General features: G+C 31.8%; 1 pseudogene; it reads right to left on the reverse strand.

Annotated features, from left to right (window-relative positions):
• Positions 1-561: 561 nt before the first annotated feature.
• LOC149558469 (aldehyde dehydrogenase family 2 member B4, mitochondrial-like) overlaps positions 562-27778 on the reverse strand; it is a 47950-nt pseudogene continuing 20733 nt past the window's right edge.

Here is a 27778-nt window from a genome sequence, read left to right on the forward strand (position 1 = left end):
GTTCCACTAAGGGTACAATAGCAGAGACATGGTTGTAGAGCCTACAGTGGTGCCTTGGATTATGACCCTATGGAAGTAATCTAAAGGCATGCCTAGCAGTTCATCAGTTGAGAGGGGATGCCTCCAATTGGTGGCATCAGGAGGAGATCACAGGTGGAGTGAGAATGGACACCCTCACATGGGAGTCTTTTCTAGAAAGATTCTAAGAGAGATACTTTTTAGAGCATTTCTGATAGAAATAGATAGAGGAGTTCCATTCTCTTTATTAGAGAGTTCTTACAATGGCTCAGCATGAGAGCAAGTTTCTCGAGCTCCTTCCTTATGTGGAATACATGAAGGATGAGAAAATACAGGTACATCATTTTATCATCGGTTTGAATTTCTCACTTCAGGGTCCAGTTCGGATGGCCTTCCCTACCACCTTTAGACAGGTAGTGGAGATAGCACTAGTGGCAGAGGATACTCGGGGTAGACAGGAATCATGGGATCGGTCTTAGAATCAAAAATCTACTCGACAGAAACCCCCTTGGAAAGGGAATAAGAACTATACACTAGGGTCCTCTAAGGGCCAACAGTCTCAACAGTAGTAGGAACTCTCATAGGGTTACCAGGGCTACAAGCCCAAGCAGTGGCAGTTACAGTAGGATCAAAAAGTACATACCCCACAATCACAGTCAGTGCAGACTGAATAGTCTTCCATGGGTAGATACAGTGGGTCTAGTAGGTCAGCAGGCCCACAATAGTCTAGAGCACAGGATACACAATCTTATACCCGAGGACCATGCTACACTTGTGGTGGCATGGGTCACATAGCTAGAGAGTGTTCATAGGGACAGTCATCCAGTGGTCAGCGAGGGGCTTTTTCAGAGCCGACAGTTGGAGACATGGGTAGGTCCCACATAGTTTTCGCAGTGGTTGAAAACTGCTAGATTGAGCATCAGGCTATAGTTATTGAGGCTACAGGTGGATTTGGTCAACCAGTTAGTGCTAGAGATGATCCATATTTATTTCTCGACAGACCCTAGCTCCTCGAGGTCAAGAGCTGGACTAAGTTAGGGTCTAGTGGGAATGTTACGATGAGGTCACGAATTCTTGGGAGGATGCCACATGGATGTGATCTCAATACCCGTGTCTTTTAATGAACTCTAGGAGGAAGTTCATGGCTAGTGGAGGAGGATGTGAGGCCTCGCCCCGACCCTTCATAGCCTTAGTTGTTACTTTATCATTTTGATACTCACGACTCGAGATGTCGAGACATTATCTAATGCTTTGAACATACTATATTATTTCATGTTTTGTGATGTTACTTTAAGATATATTTGATGTTGTCATTTAATGTTTCATGTATATGTATGTTGATGAAATCAGTAAATGTAGGATTGATACTTTGATTTAAGAGTTTTTAAATGGTTAAGAATTAAGTAGGATGAAGAAACCCTTATTAATGTATGTTTCAATTTATGAGAATTTCTGATACGTATATATATATATACATGTGATTTTATGGGACTACTGATGTGTGCAATGAGCGTGCAGATATTTTAGTCGAGAAACCTTACGGAAGAACAGAACTGATCTCTATGTGCTAATTTTGGAAACCTTCTTGTTCGTAATTCTAGTATTTTAACTGTGAGATGTATGTATTTTGTTTCTGTGTTCAGTGAATGTTAATGTTCGTAACTATGTTCTTTTAGTGTCACTTGACACTCGTGAATTATTTGTGCTCTTTAGCATGCTAGTTAGGGTTAGCTGTGTAACCCATGGACCTAAGTCAGATTAAGTTAGTATCTTTTTCTAATTAGGTTCTTAATCAAGTTTAGTCACCCTTAATCCAAATTAGTGCTTAATCTACTTTTTAGAGTCGATAGTTGGTTCTATTTAATTCCTAGCTTTTGTTTGGCTCTAAACCTATTCCTGAGACTTTTAAACATGAAATATTTATACCCAAAGGGTATGGGTATGGGTTGGGGGTCTTTTCCAACCCCTAAGCCCCTTTTATTGACTTTTGAGGCCACTCAAAAAGTCTCATTTTACCTTTGTACGAAAATTGCAAGTGGTTACCATGAGTTGCCTTACCTCACCTCCATTTAGTGTTTAACCATAGTGTGAGTTGAGTTAGGAGATTCTAGATTTGTAGGTGGATGGGAGTAGTTATTGATCCCTTTGGTGGTTGAGTTTGAGGCTTATTTAGAGGCCCTTCTTGGACTAGTGGAGGTTGTTACCCAATCTCTACTTTAGAGAGGAGTCTTGAAAGGTTGAAGGCAAGGAAGGAAGGAAAAGCTCTACTCAAATTTGTTCATTTACCATTACCTCTTTGTGAAGGTAGGAGTTCTTCATCTCCCTTGTTAGATTATTCATGCTTGTTTCATGCATATGCTATTTTTGTTGTTGTTTGGATGCTTGTATGTATGTATGTTGGGTATGTTGGGAAGGATTGAAAACCATGTTCTTGAATGCTTTTCTTTCATGTTTTTGTTTGAATTTCAAAGTTTTCTTGTATGGGTTTTTTGGCATTACTCACCCTTGGAGAGGGCAGAAGTGGCCAATTTCGAGAAAGGTCCTTTTAGTTAGACTCCAATAGTGTAGAGTCTCTTCTTAGGACAAGAAGAGGGAGAGAGGGTAGGGTGTTATGGGCCCCTACCTGTCAGCAAAAACCACTTATGAGTTTTGGCATGTAAGAATGGAAGAATGAAAGTTTTGATTTATAGCCCCAATTGGGCACCTGGTTTGGTGTTGTGTTTGACATCTCTTGTTGAAAAAATCCACCTTTCCCTAGTTTTGATGCATTGTGAATCCTATTGTGAAAACCTTGGATGAATATGCATGTTTGAATTGTCTCTTGGTCATGCTTGTTGACACCTGATCAGATTTTGTTCTCTCTACGGTTCTTAGAAATGTGTTGCAGAAATTGATATAAGAACCCTTGATGAGGGTCATGAAGAAAATTATATTAAATTGTTGAATTTTGGGATTGATATCCTATGCAATTTGCATTGCAAACTTTGTTGTAATGGCAACAAAGCCAAGTTTTCTTCCTGGTTCTTTCCCGACTAAGCCTTTGAATCAGGTTTGCCAATAAATGGTGATTGAGTATTGTTGTTTCTCATGAGATTTAATTATAATTTTTTGTTAATATGGATGCACATCAAAAATAGGATGAAAACGATATTGATTCAATTAGGCAAAATTTCAAGTTTCCTTATATGTTGAAAGCAAAAATAATTATATTATGAATGAAGATTTAGTTTTCGTGATTATTGGAATGAAAACAATTCTTGCATTGTGGTTTCAATGGATAATTAAATCTCTTGGTTTATTTAGTTGCAAGAAGTCCTATTAGATTTACTAAAAAAAAAAAAAAAAAATCCCCTCTTGGTTAATAAATCAACTTCAAAATTTATCCTTAAAAAAATAAAGACAAAAAAAATTGTTTCAAGAGTATGGAGAACAAATTTACTTCCCCTCTTAGTAATAGAGAATCTTTAAAAGATTCCCTTTTAATATCTTGATTGAATAATATAATTTAATTATTCAAATTATAAATAAATACAACAATTCAAAAAAAAAAAAAACTTTTAAACATATTATACTATCCTAAATATCTTTCCTACCAAATAAACTCTTTGCATTTAACCTCCAACTTGACGTTAGTTTTGGATCATGTATTAAAAAGTTGTTTGTTTTACAAAGTAAAAAAAAACATGCTTTGGATGACATCACCCACTGCATCCACATAAATTCTGCAGTCCTGAAGACCCACGTGACATGACAATGGCTCTTCAAATGAGCTTGTATGAATTAATAAATTGCAGATTTCTTTTTAAAAGTTTTTAAAAACTTTTTGGTTTACACTTTTTACCTCCCTGCGTACATCATTAATATTTGTTTTGGGCTGTGTTTTCTTTACTTGGGTAGCATGAGGGGAGGATTAGAAATAAAGTAATAGGTTAGTTGTTAGTATTATTGTGTAAAGTTTTTAAAGTTAGAAAGTTTTAGTTGTTTTAAAATTTAGTTAAGGTACTGTAAGAGAACTTTATTGATACTTTTTTTAAAAATAGAAATAAAGTAGTATTTTGTTTTGTTTTGATATAAAGTTTGTGTATTAGTATGCATAAATTGTTAGTTTAGAATTCTAGTAATTGTTAAGTTCATATTTTACAATTTAGTTTTAGTTTAAGTTAGTTATTAATTAGTATGTGTTTCAATATTAGTTAATTATTATTATTATTATTATTAATTTAATTTATATATTTTTAATTTTTGTTTAGTAAGTATGATACATAAAGTTTTCTTTTAAAGTTTTATGTTAGGTAAGTTAATTAGTATATTTTTAAATGTTAGCAATTATAATTGTTTTAAAATTGTAGTTAGTATCATTTTAATTTATTAAAATATTTTTTAGGGTAGTTTATATCTTAATTAAAGTTTCAAAGTTAGATAGTTTTGTGTATGTAGTTAGTTTTAGATGTGTTAAACATTAGTCTTAGTATGTGTTAATTTATACAAAGTTTTAAATTTGAGTTAGTATTAGATTATTAAATAGTACTAGTTAAGGAGTAAATTAATTTAGTTAAGTATGTTTTAAATAGTTTTTTTTGTATTTAATACGTTTTAGTATTAAGATGTATATGTTTATATTAAGGGATCATATTTTATTTTTATTTTAAATGGAAGGTTGATATTGTTTTTTAGTATTTTTAGATTAATAAAAGTTTCTGTTTGAAACTATTAAGATGTAGAAAATATTTGATTAGTAGATAATGCTAATACGTTTTGTTTCTAATAAATGATAGAGTTAAAAGAAGTTGTTGTTTAGATTAAAGTCTAAAATTATTATGTTGTTTAAAGATAAAGGTTAGTAGTTAGTTATTTAAAATAACTTTTAAATTTAGTCTTGTGTACTTAATTATTTTTTTATAATTGTATCTTAAATTTGAATGTTTTATAAACATTGAATAAATCATTGTTGCAAATTATTTTATAAGTTAGAAATGAAATAATCAAACAAATGTCTATATCAAATTAATAATGAGAGTCAATTTAACGTTTTATTCCTCCTCAAAGATTTTAAAACTTAAGATGTTATGTATAGAACCTATACATAAACTGTCATCACAACCATATCAAACTTAGAGCATTCTAATTATTAAAAAAAATTGTGTGTTTTTGCCCTCGTAGTTTGGGCATGACATTTTTGTATTAGAGCTCGTGTTTCAACACTAGGAACCTTAAACCCTTACGTTTCTGAAAACTTAAAACGGAACATTTAATTGGGTAGGATCCCTCCTGTTACTCGTAGCAACCGACGAGGCAGAGGTCGTAGGGTGAGAGGTGGTAGAGTGGGACAGGAGGATGGACCACCTCCACCACCACCACTTCCACCTCCACCACAACCTAACCTAAATCAGGACATTTTGGATGCACTTCAGACATTGATCGGTGTAGTTCAACAGAGAGTAGTAATTGTGGTTCATCCAGGCCAGCAAATTCCTATAGTGGAAGCAAAGGGGCCCGAAGGAGGTGGGCCTAGAGGCAAAGAGAGGACTAGGAGTCCCCCACCGAGACAGTTAGAGGGGCAGGATGAGTATGAAGGTGAGTCAATACACCAGAGAAGACCCCCACTTGACAGACCTCCTAGACATATAGGAGATGACATTAGGGAATTGATTCGACTCAGGGAATAAATTATTGTTGGAAATTATTTTATAAGTTAAAAATGAAATAATGAAACAAATGTCTATATCAAATTAATAATGAGAACCAATTTAACGTTTTATTCCTCCTCAAAGATTTTAAAACTTAAGATGTTATGTATAGAACTTATACTTAAACTGTGATCACAACCATTAGATATTATAGGCATCTTCTTAGAATTACTTGAAGACCATTAAAATTTTTTTAAAGAAGTGTAATCACTTATCCTTTTCTATAGATGTCAAATATAAAATATAAAAATTGAAAATACTTTATCAAATAGAAGTTTTGTATGATAAGAATAAGAATGAAGCATCTATGCAACTGTACATGATTTTTTTGGAAAAACAAAATTGTTAGCCAAGTAGTAGTGCATATAACATTTTTGGGAGACATCTCTGGTATCCCTATATTGGCCATAAATTTAATATAAAATATAAAATGTAGTAGAAAATATAATATGTGATATTAATCTTACAAACAACCTATTCAACAAATGTCCATTTGAAAAATTTGCACACACAATTGATTCTTACATAGAAATACATAAAATTGGGTAGAAAATTGAAGACAATAGATATATACTTTATTATTGTGGAAGAGGTCAAAGTAAAACTCTATCTTTATCTCCTACCTTCATATTCTCCTTGAAATGAGGAAAGCTTCTTTAGTCTCTATGCTTTTTCTTAGATTTAAGCTAAAAAATTTTTACCACATTGTATATGTGCTTATTTATTATTATTTTTAAAGGAAAGATTGAACATAGCCTTTGAATATGTTCCACAGGGAAAGAGCTAGTAGTTTTCTCATCCAAATACTTAAAGAAGGATGCAACACTGGAACTTCCCCAAGCATAAGTTGAGATTGCTATTGCGTTAACTTGTATTTGGTCTCATATTTAAAGGTAATATGAGCTTCTTTGACTTATTTGAATGCTTTGCAGTCATAGCTTCAATTTCAATTTTTTTAAATGTATTATTTTCTTATTAATGACATTTCTAAATCTATATGCATAGTTAGTGACATATTTATATGTTTATGATAAGAGTATGATTAGAAGCAACATTAACAAATGTTTCTCATATCAATAGTCGATGGTCATTGCCTACCTCCTCTACTCCTCTATTTTTTCTATCAAAAAAGATTAGTCTCCACAATGCTAGAAGATTTAGTTGAGAGAAGACTATTATTGATTCGTCTCGTTGACTGGAACAAGGGGAGATAAGAGAAAAGCTTGTATACTTTGATAACCCTATGATTTTCACAATAGATTATCAACTAATAATTTAACTTAAATATATATTTTCTATTTTTCCTTTCTTAATTTAAGCCTAAGTTATTTTGTAAAAATTTAAACTAGATGCATACAAAATACAAAACATAGTAATACCTAGAAATATCATAGTGATAAAGATTAATTTTATTCTATTTTTCTACTAAAGATGCATTTATAATTAAATTCACAAATCTCTATTAAAAAAATGTTTGAAATCATTTACAACTTGATTTATTATACTTATTTATTCTTTCATAAAGTGGGACTCTAGCTCTACAAAGCTCTCGTTAATTTAATTGAAATGAATTAAATATTTATAATTCAATTTTAATTTATTTGAATGAAGTGATTTATTTGTGGCTGAATATATATTATATTTTGGTTAGAGTGATTTTGATTTAAATTCTTTATTGCATTTTCCCAAACTCAAACCTTCACAACTATCAATCTGAACAATAGTGATTGGTAGAAATTCTCTTGTACATCTACCTCTATATATCTCCAATTGCTCTCAAGCAGTGTAACTCTGAATACTTCTGATGATAAATTTGAATTAATTTGTTAAGAAAATCAAGACTACCCTATGCTTCCACATTTTTCATTCACTCCCCCTACGGTAAGAAGAAAACTTTACTAATAGAACATTCAAGCTTGTTTAACCACCTAAGCATTGTTGAACAACACTGGTGACTCCTTGCAAATTACAGTTGCTCTAAATTTTATAAATTTTCTAACCACATAAGTCTAGTGGAATGAATCAATGCATTATATGACCTTCCCTTGTGACATTCTATCAAACAACTCTCATGCTTGGTCTATGCTACCACAATTATCACTTGATTCAATTGGCAACTGTATCTCATTCAATAATATCTACTTGAGGCATTTTGTCAAATAGTTCAAATGTCACTGGCTATTATTTTACATAGTTGATTAATTTATGAAACCACAGGCATGTCATTTACAATATGCTCCATGAGACGTGGGTTTGATGTGTTGAAGAAGGAGATTGTTGAAACTAGATTGATATAAGTATGATAAATGTGTTTCAATCATCATTTTGTCATTGATTTCAAACCTACTATTTTGGTGGTAAGACAATTGCTTATATGATTTAAGTACTATTACCTATTTGATTAATGAAGAGGATTTGATCCAAAGATGTAACAATAGCACCTAGAGGAAAGGTTTAGTTATGATATAAAAAGGAGTATAGAAATCAGCTAAGACAGTGATATCATAGTGCATTGACAATATACTTAAGGTTGCAAAGGTTGGTTACACTAAGAAAGTTTAGAAGAATAAGTTAAACAATGTTTGTCTGTGAAGTTTGATAGAATGGATAGTAGGTTCCAAACAAAGTCAGTGCAAACCAAGTAGAAAATCAATTGGAGATGAGTAAAAGTTCATTTTAGTGTATGCTGAGAGAAACAATGGATAGCGAGAAAAGTTTAGTTGATGCTAACCATGAGTAAACTTAAGTTCGTCCCGAGTGATTTTTGAGAGCATGCTGAGAAATGTAGTGTGTGCTGAGCATCAAAAGCTAGTTAATACTAAGTGTTAGCATTATTAGAAAGATTGTTAATTTGATGGATCTTAGCTAACAAGCTTATTTTCTTGGATTGTGTGAACCAGGTGGAAGATAAGATTAATGAGATGGTGGCACAAAATTCATGGTAAACCATTTTGAGGAAAATTCAAAGAACGTTGAAGGAGACATTTCTAGAAGTCATATGGAATGAGGGGTAGATTCGTTGAATTATACCAAATCCATCCTAAGCCTAAATTAGATGATAGAAAATGAATGACAAAATATCTCAATTCTCTATTTATAAGGATGGTTGGTCAAAAACAAGTCTTGTAATGTGTGAGAACTCAAGGAAGAAAAGGAGTCTAGGGTTTTTCTTTATCAACTGACCTAAGTGAAGAATCTACATTGGCAAGTTAAGTAGGAAGGCTTAAGGGTATGGATGATTGAAGGGTGAACAAGATATCAGTGCTAAAATGTGTGGAAGCCAAGCAGAATGGTGGACTGAAAGAGAGATTTATAATCTACAAATGGAGTTGTAAGTTTTTATCAGACCAAGCCATATTCTTACCCTCTAATAATTGTATTAGTCCAGGGTAAATCCTTTGGATTAACAATTAAAATCAAGAAGTATTGTATCAAATCAAGAGGGAAAAATCAAACTCTTTTCTTTGCTCCTAATCATCAAGGTAAGAAGAGGAATTTTAAAGGAAAGAAACATGACTATAAGAAAAAATAAAAATTCAACAAAACTAATTTCTCCAAAGTTAAATTAATAAGTGTGAAAAATTCAAAAATATCTTTAGTAAATGTCATGAAATGGAAAAAATATGCAGCACCATGACTTCTCCAAGCATAAGTTGAGATTGTTACTGTATTAACTTGTATTTGGTCTCATCTTTAAAGGTAATATGAGCTATTCTAACTTATGTGAATGATTTTTAGTCATAGTTTCAATTTTAATTTTTTTAAATGTATTATTTTCTTGTTAATGACATTTCTTATTCTATATGCATAGTGAGTGATATATTCATATGTCTATGATAAGAGTATGAATAGAAGCAATATTAACACATGTTTATCATATCAAAAGTTGATGGTCATCACTTGCCTCCTCTACTCTCATATTTGTTCTATAAAAAATTATCAATCTCCACAATGCTAGAAGATCTAGTGGAGAGAAGACTATTATTGATTCATGTCATTATGTGGAACAAGGGGAGATAAAATGAAAGCATGTATACTTTGATAGCCCTATCACTAGTAAATTTGAACTCAATTTTCAATGAATTTTGTTCAAAATTTTGACCTAAGTTGGTCAAAATTTTGACCAAGTAGTTCATTTGAATTTTTCTTCTCCAAATTTTAACCAACTTGAAGGTTGGTTAAAATTTTGATAAATACATTCATCGAAATTTTTTTGTCTCTGCTAACTTTGATTTGTCATTTTTGGTCAAAATTTTGACCAATTCTTGGTGGAAAGCTTTCAAGAATGCTCAAAATTTTGACCAATATTTGGTCAAGAATTGGTCAAAATTTCAATCACTTCTTTATAGAAAAATTTGAACAATAGGTTGAAATTTCCACCAATTGTAGGTCGAGATTTTTTAAGAGATGGTTGAGATATCAACCAAACTAAGTTGTTTTTAAAAATATATAGTTGCTAAATCCCCCAATGAATGCCAAGTAATGGTTCTTTTAATAAATTGATACATATTTCTTCTAAAGTGATGTCGTTGGCATGTGTAAGATGACTCATCATATACTGTGATAAAATAAATATAGAGTTTGGAAGATGTTGATTTGGGAATACATCCGTAGTGAATGCTCATAGAGGCAAATAGATTTATACACTATGACAATAATAAAGACAAGCAACAATGATATACATGGAGCCATGTAAGATTTAGGACAACATCTAGTTTAGTTAAAAACATAAAATTGAATAGAGTGGGCGCAATGATATAAGGACACAATATGATGTTGTTTGTCACAAGAAATATCAACTTCATATGCAGACGTCATTAGGAGTTAGAGTTTGATGAGAACAAATAAATTTATCAACCTCTTAGAGCCATGTAGAAGAATTAATGACATAAATATACACATATAATTTAAGGTATAAAAAATAATTATTAAATGGATCAAGATTTGGTATAAATGATAGTAAGAGAATATTGAAATACAAATCAAGATGTTATAAAAAATGTATAGGTATGATCCACTAAGAATAATTAAATTGGTAAGACATGATCAAAATAAAGTTTTCCTAAATTACTAGTATTATTTTAATTAAGAAAAGACATGACTATTAATTTTAAAATATCTCTACTACTGGATCTAAAAACTAGGTGCAACAATATTTAGATGGTATTATGGAAGGAGTGTTTCTAGTGATATTTCCTCCTTGCTTTCATGTAGAAGAGTTTCTTTTTGAAGAGGTTAGTCATTGCATCAAACTTCAAAGTTTTAAATTGATGGCTCTAGCTAGGCAATATGAAGAACCTAGATGCACATCACTTATTCTAGTTTTAGTTTGTTCATTACTAAGGTGGCAAACATATTGTTCTTTCTTTAGGCTAACCCATAACATTTTCTATTTGATATCATTAAAAGCAGGATAATAAGCCAATCCCTGATATATTAACATTTTTATATTTGATTCAACTGCATTGCCAACTCTTTTCCCGTACTTTGTATCATTGATGTTCATTCCTTTGTTTGTCCAATATTTCTAGTACTAGGTTTTAGATTTCAATATTTACAATCAACATCTACCTTTAATAGGCATGCTTTATTCTTTCTCCATTTGAGCAAAGAAATTTCATGTTATCCTCTTTGGTCTTGACATTCTAATGGATGATACAAGAGAAATAGTTTTGTATCCAAAAGGGCATCAGATTTAATCTTTTTATATTGGCTTATTTATTGTTGAAGACCTTTGAGCTACAAAGGAAGTTTCTAAATTTGGATGCCAAGCTACTTTGCTTTGCTAGAAGCATATAACCAAGTATGTATATTGCATAGGCTCCAAGGAAAAAGATCCATAGAAGACAATAAGCTCTTACAAGAAATTAAGAAGCAAAGAGCTCATAAAATAACAATACCTTTAGATCCTACAACTTTTTATTCTTCAATTAGTTATGATGAAGGTATTAATAAATTGAGTTCTAGAGGTTCTATATTGCTCATGGGGTCGAGATACTATAGGAAGGATATGCTAAAAACACAAAAATAAGGTACTGGGAAGGATATGCTGGTGGGCACTTGCAAATCCAAACATACTCTATATCGATTCCCAAAATGGACCTGCTTCAATGAAAAAGGGGTTTTTCATCTTCAAACTTGGTAATAAAGATAGAAGGAGTTTTGACCTTCGATTACTGGGACACCAAGGGTTCTTGTCTTTGAATACATTGAAACTCTAAATTGAAAGGTGAGTGAAATTCTTGGTTTTGTTCTCTTGCCTCCTTTTTATGCTTGCATTTTCCCTAGACCTTCCATTTATTTATTTATTTAATTTTTCTCCAAGTGTTTATAACTAATTTTAAAATTAAAATTATTTTTAAATCTATTTCTAATTACCTAGGACTTCTTTTCTTATTAAGTGATTCATCCCAATTTTATTATTGTTTAATTCTAAAAATAAAGACATGAGAGTTTCACCTCTTTTAGAATTTTTTTTTCCTCAACAATTGAAAGCCTAGACATGCAAGTCTCACAATGCCAATGTGATGGGTCACGATGTAACAATTTCTATGGAACCTAGATCTTGTAGTTGTTAGAAGATGCATATCTAGCCAAAGATCATGATGCAGATCTTAATGTTGGAATGCCATCATGCCGATGTCTTGAATTAGATTGACATCTTCACGTTGCCTAGATTTTTTACTTTTCCATATCTAATTTGTATCAAACAAAAGGCAACCAATTCTCCATAACCTTTTTAAGATAACTAAAACTATTCAAAAATTCTCACAAGACCTATGGATGATGTATGGATTTTCCATGATATTTATCTACACCTATTTGACATAAAATTGAGTGTGATGATGATTACTCGAGCTCTAATGGATCCTACCAATGTAGCTGCAACAATCTAAATCTACTCTAAGTAAAAGTCAAAACAAAAAGAAGTAGTTAAAATTTATTTTTTGCTGCTCTAATGGTTGAAACCTTTTATAGGCAGTATGTTGCACTAAAGATTTCTACAAATCTGCAAATAGTAGCTGAACATGACTCACAATAACAGTCTAAAATTTAACATCCAGAATATCAGAAGAATTAAAATGGTACAATATTGTAAATCCCTTGCAAAAATCAGCAACATAGAGGCCAAAAACATCATACCATGATAGGGGACTCTACAATAACAACAACATTTTGATTTTCCCTCAATCCTAGAAGTGAATAGATGCATATGGCTGCAAATGGTGGAGCATGTGTTTGGGTAATGGTAATGTTATAAAGTACAAGTTTTCCACTAAATTGACAACAATATTTATCATCGTCTTTGTGCAACATAATTGAATAATGTGATTACTAATTCTTCTTTTTATACCTTGTTTATATACTATTGAAAACAAATCTAAATTTGAGTGTCTTCCATCAAACTCATTGACATCATTAAAGTGCCTTTATATTATATCAACATCTTTCTCTAGATGAAAGATATCTTAGAAACAATATCTCCTTTTCCTTGGGCTATACCCAAGGCATGCATAAAACTTGCCTCCTTTCTCATAGATCTCTACTTCATTAAATATTTTGCTGATGGATCTCATGACATTTCCTTTAAATAATTCTAGTCACTGATGAATTTTTGTAATGTCCCTAGTTATGGATATCTAGATATTACTTCAATTTCTTATACTTGCACTATCTCTCTCAACTTACAATTAAACTAGTTTAGAGAGATCACAATATCTTAATGGAGGGATTGGCTTTGTAATGTTAACATTTTTGGTATCATGGACGAGTTGGATTCCCTGTCAATACTTATATACTTACAAAATGATAATGAGTTCCTTCAATCAACCAATGTTGATTGTATATTTAAATTATGTAGAATGATAAATGTATGTAAAACTCTCTTGAATATTAAATGTCAGGTCTAAAATCAAGATATATTCAAGACGCTCTATAAATTGAGTGTAATTTAATTATTACTGATTTATGACTAAATGAGGCTATGAAACTTGGTATTATACAAGAGCCAAGGAATGGATTGTATTGGTGTATAAATATATTGATAAAGTCATTGTTTTCTATAGAGCTCAAATGCTTACAAACTTAACTATGTCACAATTTTTAGACTTGCCTTTAGTCCATACAATCATAATATTATTCCTGATCTATAATGTTTAACTTGTAATCAAAGAGCTGCAATAGCTATTCTTCTTGGGAAAATCTTGTATGGAATTGGATAAGATGTGTTTGACTAATAAAGGTTCTCAGTATCTCCAATTAGTAAAAGAGGATTTTAGTTCTTGAAAAAGCTAACATAAAAGTGCATTGAATATTTGATGAAAGAAAAGCTATGTACAAAATCCAAATCAAAAGAAACTCAAGTATGAAGGAGGTCAAATAAATACGTTTTATATTTAATAAAATATAGTTTGCAAATAGAGATCAAATCAAAAGTAATTCAACTATGAAGCCCATCAATAGACACAATGTACAAATCTAAAATACAAAAAAATGACATACTTTTATGAGTATCTTGGAATCCCAAAGGCTGAAAAAAAAAATTATTTCTCATGTTTTCCCCACCAAGTTGAAGCTTTAAAAGCCATAATACCTCAATTGAATATAAGAAAAAATTTCTAGTTTATTCAAGCACAACTATTGACACTTTAAGAGCCATAATACCTCAATTGCATAAACATAAAAAGAAAACAAATGACAAAACTAGGTATCTTTTCAAGCTACAAGGTTGAATAGTTCTTGTGTGTACTGATTTTTATTTTACTTTCACATTAAAATCATTCATCCACTTGAGTTGACTATTAGAGAAGCAATCAAGATCAAACAATATAGACATAATAAGTAACAACTACTATGTATTCTTTATGATACAATATCACAAAGAATACCTTCAATCAAGTTATTAAATATTGCTCAATCTATTTCATGTCTTGTGAGCTCAATGTATCCTTTCAAATCCATCCATAGAGTTTCTCTAGACAAATCATTTGTTAGAAGGTTTTCTAAAGTGTGGAAAATTTTTGCCTATGGATAAAGTGATAACTAATTCTTCTCCATGTTTCTTTCAATAGCTACTCACCAGTAGCCATAGGCTTAATATTTATTTTTGTTGGTCTCACCCAAGAATGATAATTAAGGAATGATCCTAATATTTCCAATACTACTTCATTTATGCAATCATATAGGAGATGGCATTCTGACTTGCTTCTGTGAGCCTTTATTCCAATGGATGCACTTACCTTAACAAACTCAATGTCAAAAGAAAATAAATATACTCTAGTAATGATATCAAATGAAGGCTACCTTTAAACATCGCATACTCACATGCTACTTTATCTCCTATCATCTTTAATAGCAATACCAATTCTGAGCACCAAAAGTGAAAGAGGAGAAATCAATCTAATAAAGTTGGAATATGAAGATAAGATTACAAGTCTTTCCGTGGTATACAAAAACAAAGTAAATGGGTTACCTTGGTTTGAATGTAATAATGAAGGTTGCTCCAATTGTCCTCATTAACTATGGTTTGTGATTTCTTATGGGGTCGAGGTTGTTTAGAGAAACTATCAAATGACTACTACAAACTATAATACTAAGGAGGGCTATAATTATCTAATTACAAAATAGCTAAGACTAGAGACAAACATATATTGAAATTAAGGACTATTTGTATGGTGGCTTGTGGACTACAACACCATCTATTGTCATATAGGAGTTATGGTAGGAGAGAAATAAACACATTTAAAAAAAAAAAAAGGATAGGATAGGAACAACAACTATATATATTAAAGCATAGTAGACATACTCATTATACATATACATATACATATACATATACATATACATATACATATACATATACATATATATATACATATATATATATACATATATATATATATATATACATATATATATATATACATATATATATATATATATACATATATATATATATATATACATATATATATATATATATAATGAGTATAGACACTAAGATTTAATATATATACATAGTATAATAGCAAATATTTATATACAAGATTTAAGTTTTAATATTATACTATATTTATATTATATCTTAGTGTACACACACACACACACACACACAAGTTGTATGCTATGCATAACTTCCACACACAAAATATATTCTTTCTTTTTTCCTTTGTGTTTAGGTTAGCTAGCTTTGTTTTCTCAACTTAGTCCCTTGTTGTTTTTTCCTTATGTTTTTTTTAAATTTTTTAATCCCCTTCTATTGTTTGACTTTTTATCCCTCTTCCTCAGTTTGTGTACTCACCCTTTCCCTTCTTTATGCTTCTTCAGTAAGGCTAAATCTGCATTGTTACCATTCTATTTTGGCATTCTCTCATCCTGATGACGGATCACAGAGTGTGATCCGAAATGTTGATGCTAAAAATCACATACACAATCAAATCTAGAAAGATAATTTCAATGCAAAGAAAGTGGCTGAAGAGATAACTTGTTGGGATGAGAAGATGAGAGGTAGATGGATTGGGGTTTTGCAATTCCTTGGTATGGTAGTTTGAGCTTCACTTGATTTTGAGAATACTATAATATTCTCTACTTAACAAGGCCAACCACATGAAGGTGGAAGCTCATCTGGCCTCACCACCTTCCCCCTAACATCAGTCAAAATTACCCATTATTGTCTAATTACATACTTCATTCATTTAATCATGCATTTATGAACTATAACATTCAATCAATACAATCACATAACATTCATTAATATGATATAAAACTCATTAATACACAGTACTAATCAAAACTTCATTAACACATAACAATATCCATTAACATAAAATAAAAATTAATATTAATACACAACATTCATAGATAATTACTTAAAACAATGTTCTTTCATTATCCAACAAGGTTTATCAAAGAGCATTTTTAAAACATCATTTATTCTTTTTGTTTTTCTTAGCTCTGTTAAGGAAAAGGCTAATAGGAGCATCAACATCTTCCTCATTCTCCTCCTCTTCTGGCACATGTAATGTCAAATTACGATGGCTCCTCCTCTTTGGAGGAGTAGGAGGTTGCTGCACTAAAGGGGGCTCTATTGCAAGAACAAGTAAATGGGTTAAATTGGCACACTCTATTTCTTTTTCTTTGACTATTACAAGTCTATAATTAAGTAATAGTACAAGATAACATGAATTTTTCTTGCCTGAAAATGCCACATCATGTACATTAACATTTTGATTTGCAATCATCTCAACATGCTAAACACTTGGAACATGCTCTACTCCCTCACCATGATGTTCAACATGTTCTAAAATATTCAAAAAAAGGATACACGTCAAATTTCAATTGAAGATGTTAAATTGTATTCATAATTGCATAATTAATTTCCAATAGCAAATTAATACCTCCACCACTATAATGCACATCATGGCCTTCATCATGAGTAGGTTCTATGATAAGATATGAAGGCTGCAATAAAATGTTATGTGCATTGTTATGTAGTCAATTTATGTTCAAAAATAACACCAAAAAAGAATCTTTCAACTATTCAATTTCATTTAGTTTTCATCTAACCAATTTCCATGTATCTCATTTGGTGCACTAGATTATTGGGCAAGGCTTTCAGATTCTTGGTGTAGGCATGTAGCTACGACTTTATAGCCTTCCTTCAAGGCAATTTTTGTATCTTCATCTATGAGGTCCAGATTGAATTTTGCGCCTTGTATTTTTTTCTTAATATCGTCAGGTTTCCATGTATGATTTCATTAAAGAAAATTGTTTGCAACATTATACAAAAAAAAAAAATGAAATTCCATTGCTGCTACTTACAAGTTGAGACTGAAGATTCATATAGCCACTAGATCCAAGTTCGTGTAGACCAACCTTTTCTAGTCTAGCCTTTGTAGCCATAGATGTATCCTTCAGTTTATGAATAGTTTCAAAAATGTTAGATTATATATTTACAAAGATCACTAATTAGTGCATCATTACAATGTACTTAATACTATCATGACATACCTTCCTTTGCCCTGCACTATTTCATTTACTCTATTTTCACATAGGCTTTTCTCCTTTGCATCTTCTATTATTTCATTCCACTCCATCAGTGGAATCATAGGACGATTATAATACTTTTGGTTCTCCTTAAGACCCCTTTTATATTGATCCCTCATAGTCTTTATATGCCTCGATTCTCTTTTGAGAAGTAAGGCGGTGTCAAAAATGTTTTTTCCAAATATGTCCTTAAAACATGTAGTCAGCTGATGCTTTAGTTCAGAAGCTCGTAAATTCCACATTTAAAAAAAAATAAAAATTTGTTAGATAAATAACTTTAATATATTATAATAAATGGAAGAAAAGAAAAATTACGTAGCAATGATATGAAACTACGTAACTTTTATGTATGGTGGGTCCAAATAACCTCAATGTCATATAAAAAAGATGATCAAAGTAAACATTATTACCTACAAAAACATAAAAGGATTATCAGTCCAAAACAAGTTATGTATAAGAAAACTAAATTTACACTTTAAATAATAACAATTTTAAAGCACCTAGAAACTTTTGTAATTCTAATGGAAACATAGGTTTCTTGTTTAGCAACAATGTCCCTACAAATGAACCAATACTACTCACATAGATTGCTCTAGGAAATGGATCAACTTTAGTAGTATTGGTCTTTGTTGCTCTATCAACTGAAGATCTATCTATTAGTGCACAAAATAGGTACATGAGCACAAAATCCACCCAACAAAAAAATAATGCATGATTAACACATTACAAAATATAGCAAAGAAAAGCTTTGTTGGTTATAGTGGGCATAGATGAGGATGTATACTCCTTGTTGCTGAAAATGCACAAGGAAATATTGGATCATCGACCAAAGGAGGCATCTGCACTTCATCATGAGCTAAAGAATACAATATTGTTAACAAAGACATTTGTAATGGATATATTAAATGAGATACTAGCTAGAAGCATCCAAAAAAAAGTAAAGTGTTATAATGTTGATGAAAACAAACAAAGAAAGTTTTTCTTACACGAAAGTTGTGTGTTACAACCCTCACCATGTTCACCACAAGATGTCACAACTATCACATATTTTTGTACAAGAACACATAATAATTTAGATTACGATCCATAAGGTATTATAGAATATTAACATTTATTGAACTTCTAGTATTGCTTTAGATTAATTACTGCTTACCTTCAAAGATTGGACCCTACAGTCCAATTCTTTTTTAGTGCCTCTTGCTCCTTGCTTGTGTCACACTTGATGATAATGATATCAATTTCACTAGTGTATCTTTGTTTTAGCTTTTGGTCCATAAAAATAGGATTAGCACTATGGGCGATGTCATGTAGAAATGATGCCCATATTCTAGATCGCATTTGATTTGCTATCATTCTAGCTTTCTCCTATCATTTATGACATCAATATCAGTAAAATTTTATCAAAACAACTCCAAAGCCATAAAGAAAAGAACATAAGAATACAACATTTGTTTCTATATAACAAAAAAAATTACAATAATTAATGTTTACCTCTGCTAAAGGTGTGTGAGATGATGCATCCCCACTTGTGTGTGGTGGTCTACACATGTTGTCTTATGAAAAAGACTACTTATTCATAGAAATTGGTACTGAAAGGAAAGTATTTGACATGTTGTACTTAATGATTGTATCTACACATATGGTTTTGAAAGAATTTTTTTCTATAACTAATGTGTATATTTACAAAATTCAAAATCAGCAAAATTTCATCACAATAACTCCAAAACCATAATGAAAAGAACTTAATAATATGACATTTGTTTCTATATAAAAATTAAAATTACAATAATTAATGTTTACATCCGCTGAAGGTATGTGAGATGATGCATCTTCACCCATGTGTGGTGCTCTACCCATGTTGCACTATGAAAAATATTAGTAATTATTAGAAATCAACAGTGAAATGAAAGTATTTGACATGTTGTACTTTATGTTTGTATCTACACATATGGTTTTGAAAGAAAATTTTGGCATAACTAATGTGTATATTTGCAAAATTCAATATCAGTAAAATTCCATCAAAATAACTCTAAATCCATAATGAAAAGAACATAATAATATGACATTTATTTCTATACAATTTGAACAATTACAATAATTAAGGTTTACCTCCATTGAAGGTGTGTGAGATGGTGCATAGCCACTTGTGCAACGTGGTGGTCTATCCATGTCGCTCTGTGAAAAAGATTAGTAATTCTTAGAAATCAATAAGTAAATGAAAGTAATAGACTTATCAAAAAAAATATTAATAGTAAAGTAGATTGTATATTAAAATCATTTATCTTAAGTTTGCCAAAAATTTGGTGTAACTAATGCGTATATCTAAAAAAATATTTGACATGTTGTACTTAATGTCTTTATCTGCACATATAGTTTTGCAAGAAAAAATAGTTGAACATGACCCCATCATAGTCGACATTGATCATACCTAGACAGACATTTCTTTGATCATCATCTTCATCCATTTCATCATCATCATCACCATCATTGTACTTGTCACTTTGATCATCATCATCACCACCACCATCTTTATCACCATCATCATTGTCTTCTTCATCACCATCATCATCATGATCATCATTTCCATGATCATCTCATCTTCATCAGCATGATCATGATCATGATCATCACCATTATCATCAACATGACCAAAATCATCACCATCTTCTTCTTCTTCTTCATTATCATTGAGTAATAGTCATTCGTGATAATCATTTACTTCATCTTCTACTTCTTCAATATCTTCTTGTTCTATCATATTATACTGTACTAGCCTTCCTCTTGGATCATGTCTAACAACAAATGACCAACCTGGTTTGTGTGGAATTCCAAAGTAAAACACTCTCTCACATTGGCTTGGAAGAACATAGGGCTTATCTCTAACCGGCTCTAATGACCATGTATTAATCATTGCAAATCCACTATCATGTTCAATAATAGTCTTATCAGGATCATTTTGATTCAACCATAACCTATACCATTTATGATAAATAGAACTATTTTGAATGAAATAAAGTTGCACTCAAGCATATCATCCAAAATGTCATAGTATAAATTTTTAGATTGTTGGGGATATATGTTGGTTCTCGATGAAATATTGGTGATTGTGAAGACTGCACTTATCCTAGAATCACACATTTTCTTCTTTTTGTCTGACTTTTTTATGTGAAATTTATAGCCATGGTAGTGCATAGCTTTGTGGTGTTTGACCTACAATTATTTAAATATGTCAAGATTGTTTGTATCGATCTGTGAGTTGATATTAAACTTATGGCTTATGATTGGTAATCTTTTATGTACCTTTCACTAGTACATTTGCACTTGTTTTTCTACCAAAATTTTTGACCAAAGCTATGAATCCTTCTTTTTCTTTGTTTTCATTCCCGCATTAATTGAAAATCAAAATTGTATGCCTGCTTTGGTCAAAATTTTGACCAACTTAAGTTTTCCCAAGTTGGTCAAAATTTTCACCAGCTTGGGTCATAACAAGGGAAAATCAGGCTTACAGTCATATCATATCATGCAAAAGGAATTTTATTTCATTCCCATGTTGGTATAATGGAAATTCAAAGCTAATTTTAGGGCTCATTTTTGTCCTGTGTTGGGTATCATGGAAACTCATGGCTAGTGTTCAAGAGGAAGATTAAAGGTTTTAGCATCCATTACAGGTTAGTGTTCCTTTTGATGCAATGCAAGGTAGGAGAATCCCTAAAGGAGATGTCCTAGCCCCTAGCTATATAGCCACACAATAGAAACACAACAACAAGGAGCAACAACAATGCAAGATATGATACCAAATTACAATACTTGATTTATAAAATATAACTGATTACATGCAATATGTCAGGCTGTAAGGCCTTCCCAGTTATGGCCAAATAAAAAGCAAGTAATAATTATGCAAGATCCCTCAAAATCCAAAAAAAACACTACCTAGTCTAGATCCACACTCTGGTAGAAATCTCCAAGGAAGATCTCAACTTGTGCTTGTAAGCCTACCAAGCAATGTCCTTGTTTTCCAAGCCGCAACTACTAGCTCGTCTCCAAATTCACTCCTCTACCACTTCCTCTTCTCCATAATGGATGAATAATGGAAAAATACTTCTCCACAACCCCTACTTATACCAATAAAATCCACAAGTTTCCCTAGAACATAGATTAAATACAAATACATAAATTAAATGCCACAAGTCAGCCTGCAACTACAATTAAATGCCCAAAAATTGATATTCGAGTAAAATTGTGATATCTCTTAGCTCCAATTGAATTAGAACTCGTGCTTCAAATTGTAGGTATAAGTATAGTTCCTCTACAACCTCCTAAATTCAAAAAGTCCTATTACCCAAGGAAAAGTGTGAATCCATCATAAAATTCACACATAGTAGACTATCATGCAAAACTACCAGAAATTGATAATTTGAGAGAATTGCCATATATCTCAACCTATAATAAATTATGACTTGAACTCTTGACACAAGGAATTAATCAAAGCCCTATTCAACCTATAAATTTAGTAGCTTCTCATTCATTAAGGAAAATTAGTTACACACTCTGTAACAAGCACCAAGAAACTAGAAAACAAATGCAGTTCTAGTCGTAAGGTTCAAATAGTGCAAACTTCACCTAAATCCATCCAATCTCTATGAAGTCATGAGGAAAGGTTCTCTAATGTGTCTCCAACACATCTCTAACTATAAAAACATATATCCTCCAAAATCAAAGCTTGATGCTCCTCAACACTCAACCAAAATCCCTCCAACCATATAGGATTGCAGGAAAGCCTAGGATGCTCTTGCATCAGACACCCCAGGTTCAAAAATATGTTCTAGTAATTGGAACAAAATATTATAGGATTTAGCACATAAATCCAAAATTGGTTCTTCACATACACATCCTCTAATTCTTCAAATTCTACACTCTTTCCCTTGTTGTTGTTTTTGTTCTTCTTCACATCCACCATAGGTGTTCCATAAGTCTTCTTTCCATGCTGATCACCAACCTTCTCAGACTCTACCAACTCAACTCAACTGCTAATACTTAGGTTCCTCCTACCAAGCTATTCATTTTGCAAAGTAATTAGAGAAAAATTCCTAACACCTTTCTCAATAGTAAACACATTCCTAACACAATCATGAACAACCCTGCAATCATACTACCAAGGTGTGACAAGTAACACATGACAACTGTTCATATCCACAATATCACACAACACTTAATCCTTATACTTCCCATTCTAGAAATAAAAAAGGAATTTCTCCCTCACTTCCAAAGCATGCTCGCTTTGTAACTAGGAGATCTTATAAGGATAAGGATGTCTCACTCTCTTCAAACCAAGCTTTTGAACCATCTCTTCAGCAACAAGGTTCTGAGTACTATCACCATCCACAGTCACCTTGCAAAATTTACCACATGACTTATAACAAGTCCTATAAAAACTATTTTTTTGATAGCAATCCAAGGTCCTCTCACTAATCAGTACTTTCTGAGCCAACAAACTTTCTCTTTTCTTAGGCTGACTACCTTGGACTTCAACCTCATTCACAAAAGTAGTTGTCCTACCAATAAAACATTCAAAATATCTATGCCCCACTTGAAAAAATTACCTTTGAACACACCTCCACCTATCTTTTTCTATTCAATGGTTTTTGATTCAGCTTCTACTTTTGGTTTAGCTTGTGCCAAACTATCCTATTTCTCCTTCCCTCAAGAACTACCTTGTTCTTCCTTCTTAGCTTCTCTACTACTCTCAAAGCATATTGTTAAGCATCCTCAACTGATTAAATATTTAGTGTACCAACCTCATCCTAAATATTGAATCTCAAACCATTAATGTCACATGATACCTTCTCTTTTGATAATTCTCTATGCCCAGACCAAATAGTCAACTTGTAGAACTCCACTGTATATCTTTTACAATCATATCCTTCTGCTTTAGATTCTATAGCCTCTTTAATAACTCAAGTTCATAGTTAGTACGAATGAACTTAGTCTTCAATTTAGTCACCATCAATTTCTATCTAGTGATCTTCATTTCACCTTCCTCTTCTCTATCTCTTTGTAGTTCATTCCACCAAAGAGCAGCATGTCCCTACAACTTAGTTTGCGCCAACCTCACTCAAAGTGGATCCTCAATATCCTCAAGCTCAAAGTAGTATTTCAATTCACCAATCTAATCAATTAGGTCTTCAAGATTCAAAGTACCTAAAAAATTAGAAACCTCCATCTTATGCTTTAGTTTCAACTAAGATCTAGATCTAGCAAATTGACCAGCCCTAGTTCCAATAGGTCTTTCCACATGATTACTTCTATCCTCACCACTAGATCTAGAAAAATCAAAGTCTTAAAAAACTTCCTCATAATGATCTTTAATACCCATATTTTTAGGTACACCTAAAGCACTTACAATTTTAGCAATCATGTCACTCTTCATCAATGCAATCTCAAATCTGAACTCTATTCTCATCTTCTCTAAGATTCGTTCTTCTATAGCATCACTAAGATTAGAAATTTCCCTAGGGTCCAATATTCTTGGAGGCATAGTCCAAAATTTTTGCAAACCCTAAGCAAAAAATCCACCAACAGATCAAGATAAACTCTAATCTACTTATTTAACCCAAATTCTAGTGCAAACTACCTCAACTTTGATGATCTGTCAACACACTCAGGAACAAGCTTCGCTCTGATACCACCTGATGCAGCATAAGGCAAGAGAATCCCAAAATGTAATTTCTTAGCCCCTAGATATAAAACCACATAATGAAAGCATAATAGCAAGAAGTAACAATGCAAGATCTGATACCAAATTACAATACTTGATTTATAAAATATAACAACTGATTACATGCAATATGTCGAGCTGTAAGGCCTTCCTAATTATGGCCAAATGCAAATAAAGTAATAGTTCTACAAGATCCCTTAAGATAAAATCCAAACACTAGCTAGTCCAAATCCATAATATGGTAGAAATTCCTAAGAAAGATCTCAACTTATGCTTGCAAGCCCACCAAGCAATCTCATTGTTTTCCAATCCCTAGCTACTAGCTCTTCTCCATTTTCACTCCTCTGCCACCTTCTCTCCTCCATGATGGATGAATAATTAAAAAAGACTTCCTTGAAACCCCTAGTTATACCAATATAAGCCACAAGTCATCTCAGAACACAAATTAAATACAAATACATAAATTAAATGCCACAAGTTGGCCTACAACAACAATTAAATGCCCAAAAATTGATAGCCGAGTAAAATCATGATATCTCCTAGCTCTGATAGAACTAGAACTCGTGCTTCAAACAATAAGTAGAAATATAGGTCAAATACAACCCCTTAAATGTATGAAGGCTTATTACCCAAGAAAAAGCGTGTATTCATCCTAAAAGTCACACAAAATAGACTCTCATGCAAAACTATCAAAAATTGATACTTTGAGATAATTGCCATATCTCCCAACCTATAATGAATTAGGATTTTTTCTCTTGATAAAAGAAAGTAATATAGGCCCTCTTCAATACTTGAAGTGAATAGCTAGTCATTCATTAAAAAAAAATTATTTACACACTCTGTAACAGGCACCTTGAAACTAGAAGAAATGCAGTTCTAGAAGCAAGGTTCAAACAGTTCAAATTTTAACTCAATTCATCCAATCTCTATGAAATCATGAGGAAAGGTTCTCTAATGTGTCTCCAACACATCTCTAACCATAAAAGATAGCTCCACCAAAATCCAATCTCGATGCTTCTCAACACTCAACCAGAATCCCTCCAAACATGTAGGATTGTAGGAAAGCCTAGGATGCTCCTACATCATCTTCCAATCACATTCATGCTACTCCAATTGCATTTAAAAGATCACAGATTACATTCATGTTTCCAAAATAATTCCATCTCGTCTATAGTGCCTTCTCACTTTTCATCTAATAATTCTATCAATTTTGAGGCATGTCCATAGGGGAAAGTTGTTTGTATTGTATGTTTTATGTTGTTTCTCAGTTGTTTCATATATGTCAATGTATGCTTGGGAAAACTACCCTTGCTTCTATAGCTTATGGCTATGGGTATTGATCTTTTTTCTTATTAACCTGATCCCACTCCCATGAGCTTCTCTTGCTTGTACCTATACATATACTTATTCTGTTGCCTATGTCTTTTTCATTGTCCTTAGACAATTCTACTCTTAAACTCTAGAAATTTTTATTACGATAGTCAGAGTCCATCTATATAGAACTTTAAATAACTTGGAGACATGTTAATTTCTATATTTTGAAATGAGTTTTATGTACAACTAGGTTGAGCAAAAGGATATTAGTCATAACTCAAAAAGTATACACTTATCAGGGACAAAAAAGTAATCATAAATCCAAAAGAACTACAATGTAGTGCTTACTATGAATTTTCATTGACCTATATTTTTTTAGTAGTAATCTCTTTAATAAAAGTAAATGAATAGAAAACATAACATGACTAGATCAAATGGCCTATAAACTATGTGTGGATATTCTTAGATTGGTAATCTTTAATTGAAAGTGAACAACTGATATAATATTTTCAGTTTAAATTGCCCTAATTGGAAGATGATAGAAAATACAAAGAGAATTTTAGAACACTTAGTTATGACAAGCACTAAGAAAGCCTAATACGACAATGAAATACTAACGAAAAATATTGAACATCAAAGGCAGACTTAATAAGCTAAAAGTTGCATGGTATTCAGTGAACTCATTTTCTTACTTAGGCAAGTAGCTATGAACAAAAATTTCATAGCTAGGTGGCTAGTCCCTCAACTTGAAGCAACTAGAATTGTCATGGACTTTGTTGTCACCAAGATTTATACTTTTGGTTGATCTAGAAAATGCTACACTAAGATCGTGTAGTCATATCAAATATGGGTGTTGTTTAAATGCTGCTATGTTCTATCCCTTGTTCTAGTTGCTCATCAAAGTGGAATTTGAGTTCTAGCAATAGATAGTTTCCTTGCCTTAGCAATATCTACAACTCAATAAATCAATGAAAAATTGTTTCTTAAAGCACTTTAGAAGCTCAACAAGTAAAGAAATTCATATATACATCTTGACCTATAGAATCTTGATGGAAATGGTCTGCAATTACTACATCATTGATGGAATTTATTTATTTTGCTACTACTAATTCATTACCTTTGATAGAAATATCATGCTCTAACATATTTTGGGACATCTTGTATTTGGATTTGGCCTAGTTTACTTTTTTACCAAGTCTAAAATGGTTTTGAGAATTGGTCCCAAAACTATGTGAAATATCTAAGCTTGTTTGTTCTTTGGATGATTGGATGAATTAGTTTGTCTATCCATGGATCTATGAATGCTATATAGTTGAATTGTAAGTTTGTGTCCATTCTTCCTTGACACTACTAAAACTGTATCAAGAAATTTGGGTTTGTATCTGATGTTATACTATTAGATTTTCCATTACCTTTAGTGTAGGGTAGAGAATGTGTTATTCTAGAAATCCTATTAACAATAATAAAATCCATTATGTGTCCTCTATAATTTTAAAGAAGGTATGTATGTTAACGACAAATAAAAGACTAATGTTACATGAATGTTTTATTAGATAATAGATAATACTATTTTTTGCATAATCATGTTGATCTTCATGGGATTACCTATCATCATGCTTGTTTGGGAAATATTATATACAATTCATTATTCTTATTGTCCCACCTATGTCTAATGTCTTCTATTTGGCTAGAGCCATTTGAGTTGGGGTTTTGCAGTGGAACTGTAATGAGAAATGAAAGACTTGTGTTATGTGAATATTTTATTACATAATAGATAATCTTATTTTTTGTATAATCCTATTGATCTTCCAGGGATTACCTATCACCATGTTAATATTATATACAATCCATTATTCTACTTCTCCCACCTACTCCTAATGTCTTTTGGTATGATTTTATGATGATGCTCCACAGATTCATTTGAGTTCAATTTTTGTATTAACTTCATGTTGTTGGGATCATAAGTTTTTAATTAAAATTCTATCAAGTAAATAATTTT

This window comes from Cupressus sempervirens, chromosome 5 (genome assembly GCF_028749045.1).
Source record: "Cupressus sempervirens isolate cs-2001-9-10 chromosome 5, ASM2874904v1, whole genome shotgun sequence".
In the NCBI taxonomy this organism is placed as follows: domain Eukaryota; kingdom Viridiplantae; phylum Streptophyta; class Pinopsida; order Cupressales; family Cupressaceae; genus Cupressus; species Cupressus sempervirens.